Here is a 10,946-nt window from a genome sequence, read left to right on the forward strand (position 1 = left end):
GTACCAAAAAGTTCTAATTATGCAGAATGTCTCGTTTCACGAGGTGTCTTAACATTTATTAAAATCTTTTGAAAGCATATTGTAGATTGGCTATTTTCAAATAGCCAAAATGTATATAGGGCTGAAGTGGTTAATGTATGTTTTGTGATAATTCGAATCTACAAAGTAAGTGTTAAAATAATTGTAGTGGAGTAAAAGTACAATGTTTGTCTTAGAGATGTGGAGTAGAAGTACAAGTATTGGAAATTGGAAATACTCCAGTAAAGTAAAAGTACCTCAAAATTGTACTTAAGTACATGTACTTAGTTACTTTCCACCACTGGTTTGTTAGGCCAACAGACATGCATGATGTCAGGGAATATTAGAGGAAACGTTCAATTTGTTCACAACTCGTAATAAATGTGTAATAAGTTAGCAATAAGTAAATATATGGGTTTATTGGATTATATAAATGTTTAAGTCTATCCAAGTTGAACATTATACAACCATCTATGATGACATCATTGATCAGACTGCACTCCCAAAGTAGTCTTCCTTTCTTTCTTTCTTTCTTTTTGCACTGACAGAATGTTTCTGTATTTCACCCCCTAAATGTAGAGTAGATAGATGTTGTGTATGGTTTTTAGATGCAGTGGTGGAAAGCAACTAAGTACATGTACTTAAGTACTGTACTTAAGTACAATTTTGAAGTGCTTTTACTTAACTGGAGTATTTACTTTTTTTTAATCATTTTACTTTTACTCCACTACATCTCAGAGTCAAATATTGCACTTTTACCCCACTACAATTATTTGAAAACTTTAGTCACTAGTTACTTTGTAGATTTTGATTATTATTACATAACACACTAACCAGTTCAGCCCTGTATATATTTAGGCCATTTGAAAATAGCAGATCTACAAGCTCACAATGCGTCACGATGCGACGCATTGTGAGCTTGTAGAGCGGCTATTTTCAAAATATTTTTTAATACATTTTCAACTTGTGAAATGGGACATTCTGTATAATGAGTACTTTCTACTTTTGGTACTTTAAGTACATTTTGATACCAATACTTGTACTTGTACTCAAGTACATTTTGTACTTGACTCAAGTACAGTATTGATACTTGTACTTGAGTAAAAAATGTGAGTACCTTTTCCACCACTGCAACGCAGTGACTAAACTGTCATGACAGAATATACAGTATATAATCTTATGAAGTTTAAATGAGTGATGGAAATTATTCAAGCCTTTGGCATAATGACATTTCAACACAAACTGGAAGTCAGTATTGAGACATGATTGGTTTTATGGTACAGTTTAGAAACATCAAAGATTTGAACATCTGTTTATGGATAAGAGTTATGGCTACTATACAATGGTGGACAAAGTACTCAACCCCAGTACTTTAGTCAAAGTATAGATGAATACTCTTGGTCAAATATTACTCAGGTACAAGTGAAGGTTGCTCTGTCAAATTTGTACTGGAGTACTTGCTTGTTAATTCATGATGTACCCCCCCCCCCCCTTCCTATAAATGTAGTGGAGTCAAAAGTACAATATTTGTGTTTGAAATGTGCAGTGGAGTCAAAGTCATAAGTCATAAAGTGATTTACTTCATTCTTTTTGTTCATACCATAATATCTGGTGACTCGTTTTAGTATCCTGTCGTTTCATAACTGGGATTTGGTGGAAGTCTAAAATTATGAGATCGCTTTTTTCCCCAGTAATAACTCATGTTTATGGATCTTATAGAATGTATTTGGAAATTAATGCAGTAGATGTTTTAGGATGTTTTGCCTTGGCTTCACAATTGTTGATACATACATACATACAGTTGTTTGTTAATACTGTACATCACAAGTTTTAAGTTTACATGTGTCACTATAACGTCCAGAAGTGTACACACACACACACACACACACACACACACACACACACACACACACACACACACACACACACACACACACACACACACACACACACACACACACACACACACACACACACACACACACACACACACACAGTGAAGATCAGCTTTTACGAATGGTTGCATTTGGTGACATGTACTGTAGGCTATGTCATGGATTAAAGGTAGGGTATAAGTGATTTTTGTTTTGTTTTGTTAAACCACAGGGTTAAATATCTCTATATTCTGATAGTTATCATAGCTATAAATTGTTTGTAGAAAATGCGTTTTCAGGTCGGAATACCGATTTGATCCAAACTGAATACTGAAACTGGAATTCAATCAAATTAAAAGCTGTTAAATGGGTTTCTCTCTACTTATTGGCTGAAACTGACAACCCACCTGAAATCGTATTTTCTGTTTATTAAAGATCTGGAGGAGAGACGGTGAGACCCCTGAACAAACACTCTATAGCAATGATTACATAATAGAGCTTTAACCTTTTAACAAAATATTTACCCATATACCTTTAATTGGACAAAATGACAAGGAACCCTAAGGATGTCACATTTATCACATTTATGAATAGTCCAGAAAATGGGAGGGAATGGAAATATTATCATGTCTGGCTGCGCTTATTCTTTTAGAAGTATGATAGGGAAAAAAGTAGGGTTGATTATAGAACCATTTATATTCTTGGTTCTATAAAGAACCCTTAACCACTTATACTATATACTTCATCGAACGGGGTCCGCTCCTTTTTTCCCTCTACACCAAAGCTCTTCGTCGAAAATTGCCGATCTACAAGCTCACAGCGTGTCTCGCGACACGTTGTTGTGACCTTGTAGATCTGCTATTTTCGCCGAATGTTCACCTATTAATACATGCCCAAAATTGGGATACTATGGTTTAAGTGGTTAAGCCTGCCTCAAAGCCATCAAAATGGTTCTTTGACAAAAAAAGAAGGTTCTCTAGAACCATAATGAGGAACATGAAGAACCATTCAGTAAATAAAATGTTTTGGTAACACATAATATCTGGCCCGGCATATTAGTTTGTAAATAATTTATCCTTTTATCCATGTGAAAATGATATCTTAAAAAAGAAAAGTAAACAATGTACCGTTTCTCTTTGAAGAGACCTTGAACAATCTGAGAGCTCCTGTTCTATGAAAGAGCTCCTGTTTTATTATCTCTGTTTGAAAAGGAGTATGACTGTGTCCAGATAAAATAGTCTTTAAAAAAACAAAACAACTTTTTAATGAACTGAAGTGTCCTTACATTCAAGGATGCACAATATGATCACAATAGTATTTCTATCTGCACATGTAACATACCATATGATTACACATGCAGTTATACCACTCAAATCTTTATTAACTTCCATAGCAATACATTTAGTATTGTGTATAAGGCTTTCTGTCATGTGTTCCAGTTCTTGAATTTAGTATTGTGTATAAGGCTTTCTGTCATGTGTTCCAGTTCTTGAATTAGCCATTAGTTATGTTCAGGCCCACCATTAAAATGGCTCAGAAAAAGATTGACCCGAGGCCAATATTACTTGTCGACCCCTGCTGTATATTAAGGTCGGGTCTATAATGCATTATAATCACATTTATAAGGCATGATAACACATGTTTATGTTTATAATTATGTGTATACAACTTATGACAAGGTTTATAAAGTATTATAAGTGCTGGTCATAGTGCTTTATAAGTTCAGTGGAACAGCACATTATAACTACCATAACGTAGTCGGTTATAAAGTGTCTTTGTTACAAGTTGTCATGCATAATTATAAACATTTATAACGAGTGTTATGAAGCCTTATATAAGGGCATTATATTGCATTATAAATGCGCTTATAACGCATGATAGACACAACCTTTAATCGGTGGTGGTGGTCTTACCAATGGTTCTTTAGTTAGGTGATGGTTCTTCATGGAAACATTTGAGCCTTTTTAAAGGAGCAGTAAACAAGCATTATTTCTGTCTTGTGTGTGTACATTACATATGTACTGTATAAGACGTGTTCCCTTAAGTTAAATGTGATCTCAGTCAGTGTGACACAAGGAGGAACCAGGTGTGTGTGTGTGTGTGTGTGTGTGTGTGTGTGTGTGTGTGTGTGTGTGTGTGTGTGTGTGTGTGTGTGTGTGTGTGTGTGTGTGTGTGTGTGTGTGTGTGTGTGTGTGTGTGTGTGTGTGTGTGTGTGTGTGTGTGTGTGTGTGTCTGTGTCTCTCAGGGTGATATCATGGCTACTACAGACATGGAACACCTGAGAGGGCCATAGATAGATAGCAGACTGAGCTTTGGTGAGAGAAGCCACCCGTTATAGACCCAGACAAACTGGTGGAAAAAGTAACTCGGTACGTTTACTCAAGAACTGTACTGAAGTACAATTCTGAGGTACTTTTAACGTTACTCGAGTATGTCATTTCTTTTATACTTTGTATTTCCACTGCATTTTGCATCTGCATTCCACTGCAATATTTGCATCTCTGGTGCAAATATTGTGCTTTTCACTCCACTACAATTCTTTGAAACTTTAGTTCCTATATTTACTTTGTAGATTTATATTATAACAAAACATACATTAACCAATTCAAGGTTTGTTTTGTTAAAATAAGTGTTAGATAGCTCTATATTATGATTATGATATTATGACTACTCATTGCTATAGAGTGTGTGTTCAGTAACAGGAGTCTCCTTGTCGCTTCAGCTCTTTGGTAAACAGAAAACAGATTTTCAGGTCAGGATACCAATTTTAATCAATCAGGGGAGAGACTCACACAGGATACAGGATAAACAAGTGAAATTGTGATGACACAAAGAAATGAGAAAATTGGAACTGGAACACTATAAAATTTAAACTGATAAATGGGCACTCTCTCCTGATTGGCTGAAAGTGTGCAACCCACCTGAATACAGACCTTTTACTTGTGACAAAGTTTTTTTTTAAATATTGTGGTAGTACTTACTTCTAGTAAGTAAAAAGTACTTCTTCCACTTCTGGACCAGTGGCCTCAGAGAAACATTAGTCCAAAGAGAATGGGTAAACATATAAAATATTGTATGTATCATGTGATATTATTCTAATGATTATATTGCATTATTGTGTATTTATACAGTGATGCCTTGGTTGTCATTCATTTGTCTTTAGCGAGCAGTCCCATATCAGAAACCTTGTATCTCCAAATTTAACTCAACATTTAAACCTCTTATTTTATTTTGTTTTCTTTGTAAATGAATGTCCTACTTTGTCATACTACAGAGCCACACAAAAGTAGCAAAAATAGCCGATCTACAAGCTCACAACGCGACACGTTGACATCAACCTGACAGCGGCGATATAAGTCGATGTAGGAAGCTAACCTTAACTCTGAAGACCCGTTGAAGACCCACAGTGGTCGAAACGTTGTTTGAACTCTAATACATTTTCTACTGGGAGCTACAGTGTGCGAACTTCCCTTTCTTTCCCCCAATGTTTGTTTTTCAGCACCTGAAAAGTTTTTGTTTTGTATGTGCTTTTATCCCTTTATGGTAGATATAGTATTGAAAACAGAGGGAGACAGTGGAGGGATAAACAAGAGAAGGACATTGCATAACTAAACATAGACACGTGTCCATAGGTGGTCTTATAACCCCCTCGACCACGCAAAGGCCTGTGTTTGTGTTCTGGAGTTGTAACAAGCAGTGGTTTAGAGCAGATAGAGGTCTTTGAGGGGGTCCCCAACTAAATCAGTTTTTTCATTTAACCACTTTAACCCTATGTTACAGTTTAAGCAGCACTACGTAACTTTCCTCTTCTACCCCGGAGTTTAACCCGGTTTCCTGTGCAAGTGCTGACATTTTTTACCATTGAGCTAATAGAGCCTGCCTGATTGCTCAGGGGATACATTGAATATCAGACCCTGTGTCTAGGTGAGACATGACCTTTGACCTTTTGTCCTACATGTACACACAGTGAAATGTGTTCTCTGCATTCGACCCATCCTAAGTATCAGGAGCAGTGGGCGCCAAGGGGAGCAGTTAGGGGTTAAGTGTCTTGGATAACAATGTACTTAAATGTCGGGTCTATATTAGCCCGACAACACATTTTCATTTTGTTTCATTCCATTATTCAGTCTGAAAGCCCTCTCAGTGCGGCCGTGTTCTGAGATGGGGAGCGTGGCCAAAGTGGGACTCTTCTGGCGATTGGTTCATGCTGGATTGTCCCGATCCCGATTGGGCCGGTTAGATTTTCAACCCGAGAAAACCCCGCCTTTCCACAGCATCACCAGACCCTGAATGTGAGGCTATAGTGATTCAGGGGCCGTAACGAGGCTGTATAGGTCTATAATGCATCATCATCATCACATTTATAATGCACTCATAATGGTGCGTTCACACGGGCATATAAAAAGATACATGCTGCCATTCATTTTCAATGGAAACCAGCGACATGAAGATACAAAGATACAGCCGACGTAGTTGTAGCTCTTAATCTGCCCGTGTGAACGCACCATTAAGACTTCATAACACTCGTTATAAATGTTTATAATTATGCATAACCTCTTACAACAAGGTTTATAAAGTGTTATACGTGCTGGTAATAGTGCATTATAATCTCAGCAGAACCGCACACTATAACTATAACTTAGTCAGTTATAAAGTGTATTTATAACCGACTAGGCATGCATTACAGACCCGAGCTTGAACCCATTTAAACCAGGAAAGCATCTGTGTCACTTTAGATTTTTGAATTGGCTATTCAAAAATGGCAGATATACAAGCTCACAGCGCGTCACTTTTGTGCCGTGCGAGCTTGTAGATCTGCTATTTTTGACATTTTAAAAAAAAAATCTTGAAAGTGTGAGAATGAAGACATTTGTAGAATCGGCCTCAGGTCTTAGGTAAAGTGTTACCGTGTCTTACTCAGAGGCACATAGACCTTGCCAAGACACGTATAGACGAGGAGCCGGCGGGGATCCGAACCGGGGACCATCTGTTTTCCCAGGCGGCCTCTAGCCTCTCTACCCATTCATATCATATCTACCTACCCTTTGTCAGATTGGCAGTGTTCAGGAGACTGTACCAGTGGGTGTGTGTACTGTATGTTCCTTATAGCATTGGTTCTCAAAGTGGGGTCCGGGGACTCCCAGGGGTCCTTGGGGGGGGTTCCGGGGGGGTTCCAGGGGGTCCCCAGCAAAATGTGTTAATACAGCATCACAATCATTTTAACCACTTCATCCATTTATTCGTTGGCTATTCGAAAATAGCAGATCTACAAGCTCACAGCGCGTCACTTCGTGCCGCGCTGGCACAAAACATTTTCAGATGGGGGTCCGCGGCCAAATATCTTATCACTTTGGGGGTCCTTGACATGAAACAGTTTGAGAACCACTGCCTTATAGAGTTGTTGACACCGAGAGATTTAACACGTTTCATCACAAGAGAATAACTCGGAACAGCAAAGCACGATGATGACTCTGCAACGGTTGCAAAATGATTTGTCCTGTTCTGGACTCGTGAACACGACGGGCTAATATTCATCCTGCAGTCATCGTCTGTACAGCAATTCTCACATCATCGCTGTCGGGCAGAAACCTTGTATCTCCGATTCTCCATATTTCAACTTTCTTTTTTTTTTGTAAATTTAACGTCCTACCACACGCAAAAATAGCCACTCGACAAGCTTGTCAGCTTGTAGATCTGCTATTTTTGAAACATGTCAAAGTGAAAGTGCTTCAGTGTGTATGTGGGTTTTATAAATATTGAATCAATGAAAACAAGAGCTTTGTGACTAAATAATAACTACATTAGAACACACAGTGGTAAAGTAACTAAGTACTGTACATTCACTCAATTACTATACTTAAGCAAAATGTTGAGGTATTTTTACTTGAGCATTTACAATGTTCAATACTTTTACTTCTACTTCACGACACATCAGAGGCAAATATTGTACTTTTTACTGCACTACAATAATTTGACAACTTTAGTTACTTTGTTGATTTCGATTATTATTTCAAAACATATATATTCCAGCTGTTTGAAAATAGCCGATCTACAAGCTCACATTGCGTTGCGATGCGACACATTGTGAGCTTGTAGATCTGCTAAAGATTTGTTTACATTTTGAACTTGTGAAATGGGACATTCTGCACAATGAGCACTTTTACTTTGGTACTATTACGTATATATTTAGATGCCAATACTTTTTGTACTTTGACTCATTTGACTCAGTACATTTTAAGTACAAAGGGTAAATCTACATTGCAGTATTGATACTTTTAAGTAAAAAATGTGATTACTTCTTCCATCACTGAGAACACAGTCATGTTCTTTTTTGTGCTATTTCCTGAAAAGCAACCGTCTGGGGCATGAACAGTGACGTGCACAGACATTTTGAGGGGCAGGTGCTCAAGTAAATTATACTTTTTTTTGTTGACTTGGTCTGCTCTTTTTTCCCTCTACACCTATACCTCTTTGCCAAAAATAGCCGATCTACAAGCCCACAACGCCTCGCAGCGCGAGGCGTTGTGGGCTTGTAGATCTGCTATTTTTGGCTAAAGTTCTCCTCAGAAAAGGGATGCTAGGTTTCGAGTGGTTATGGTAAAAAGAAAAATCATATCACATAAAGAATTGGCGGACCCCCTGTAGTAACTCTGAGGACCCCCTAGGGGTCCCGGACCCCCTGTTGAAGACCCCGGCTGTAAACTGAAAAAGGGCACTTCTGGTCAAGAGGGCAAAGGGCAGGTGCTCCAGCACCACCTAGAGTCTATCTGTGCACGTCCCTGGGCATGAGAGGTTTCCACCCGACAGCGTCGATACGCTAACATAAGAGACACACTTCTGTTGGTTGGTGCGGGTGGGGAGGGGTGTGGGTGAGTTGGGGGGGCGGGGCGGTGGTACAGTGAGGGACTTTTAATAGTGGCGGGCAGTGTGCCAGGAATAGGCTGTGTGACATAGCATTGAAAGAGCGCTTCCTAATTTAAACCCCCCCAAGTGCTCTTCTTCATTCACAGATATGTGTAGCTTATATAACCCTTTAAGACCGGGGGACGCATCTGTGTAACCACTTTATCCATATTTTATACTTTTGGCTATTCAAAAATAGCAGATCTACAAGCTCATAGCGCGGCACTCGGTGCCGCGCTATGAGCTTGTAGATCTGCTAAAAAAAATTTAAATTGTGTTTTTTTTTGTGCAAATCTTTGAATATATATCTATAAAGCAATTGTTTTTTACTCAAATCTTTGCTTCTGGGGGTCCCTGGAACAAATCTTTTTTGAGATGGGGGTCCGCTGCCAAATACATATCGTTGTGGGGCTCCTTGACACTGACATTAATATTATAGCAACATAAGTGCTTCAGAAAACTGTTTTAAACTGATTTAGAAGACATTTGTAGAATCCCCAGAAGCAATAACATTTTAGCTAGAAATGCTCGCTTTAAATATATATATATTCAAAGATTTGCACAAAATTGTTCACGATTTTTCAAAAATAGCAGATCTACAAGCTCATAGCGCGGCACTCGGTGCCGCGCTATGAGCTTGTATATCTGCTATTTTTGAATAGCCCAACGAAATCTAAAAATGACACACAGATGCGTTCTCAGGTCTTAAAGAGATAAGGCCCTTGTCAGGGTCATTTCCCAAAGTAGCCCCAGACCAGTTACTCCTCTCTCGTTGCATTGACTTGAGAGACACTTAGCAGCAGTAAGCCGTTGCTAGTTCACCGGGAGTGTCTGGGGGGGGAGACCATACTAAAGGTAAGGACCCCTATTATCCAGCAATCAGGCTACGGCTTTGTTATTTGTTTGGTTATGTTGTTGGGTTTGCAGAATTAAAGGTAGGGTAAGTTACGTTTTTGGTTAAATCAAAACTGTTGAAGCTCTATATTCTGATGGCAGTTATTGCTGTTGAGTGTTTGTTCAGTCACGGGGGTCTTCCAGCTCTTTAATAAACAGAAAATACGTTTTCAGGTGGGTTGCCAGTTCCAGCCAATCAGCAGAAAATACATTTTCAGGTGGTTTGCCAATTCCAGCCAATCAGGAGAGAGTGCAACATTTATCGGCTTACATTTTATAGTGCTCCAGTTCTATTTTGTCTGCTCATTTCTTTGTTTCTTCACTTCCAAATGCACTTGTTTATCCTGTATCCTGTGTGAGTTCTCTCTTCCTGATTGGATAAAATTGGTATCCCGACCTGAAAATGCCTTTTCTGTTTACTAAAGAGCTGGAGAGATGGAGAGACGGGGAGATTCCTTTTACTAAACAAAAACTCTATAGCAATGAGTACAATCAGAATATAGAGCTATTTAACACTTATTTTTAACAAATACATGTCGCTTACCCTAACTTTAATAGAAAATAATGAGGTTGGGTTTGCGCCATACTTTATTAGGTATTTGATTAGGTAAAAGATGTGTTAATTATTAACTTCATTGAACAGGACAGTGGAAAAAGTACAGGAAAGTGAGGGTAGACAGGTCATAGCACATGACATAGGCAGTGATGTAAAGCAACTAAGTATATTTACTCAAGTACTGTACTTAAGTACAATCTTGCGGTATTTTTACCTTACTGGAGTAGTTCCAGTTTTCAGTACTTTTACTTTTACCCCATCCCAGAGGCAAATATTGTACTTTTACTTCAATGCAATTATTTGAAAAGTTTAGTTACTTTGTAATTTTTGATTATTATTACAAAACATACATTACCCACTTCAACCCTATATATTTTGGCCATTTGAAAATAGCCGATCTACAAGCTCACAATGCGACGCGATGCGACCCATTGTGACTGCATTCTGTATCTGCTATTTTTTAAATATTTTTTTACACAATTTATATATTTGAAAACATTCTGCATAATGAGTACTTTCTACTTTTGGTACTTTAAGTACATTTTGACACCAATACTTTTGTACTTTTACTGATTTTGAATTCCGGACTTTCACTTGAAACAGAGTACTGTCTGAGAATGTTGTTCACTTTTGTTGAGGCTAGTGAAACCAATAGACTGCAGAAGAGAGTCATTGGCGGAGTATTTCCTGCCAGGGACTTT

Source organism: Gymnoscopelus microlampas (genome assembly GCF_963454915.1).
Source record: "Gymnoscopelus microlampas genome assembly, chromosome: 23".
NCBI lineage: Eukaryota > Metazoa > Chordata > Actinopteri > Myctophiformes > Myctophidae > Gymnoscopelus > Gymnoscopelus microlampas.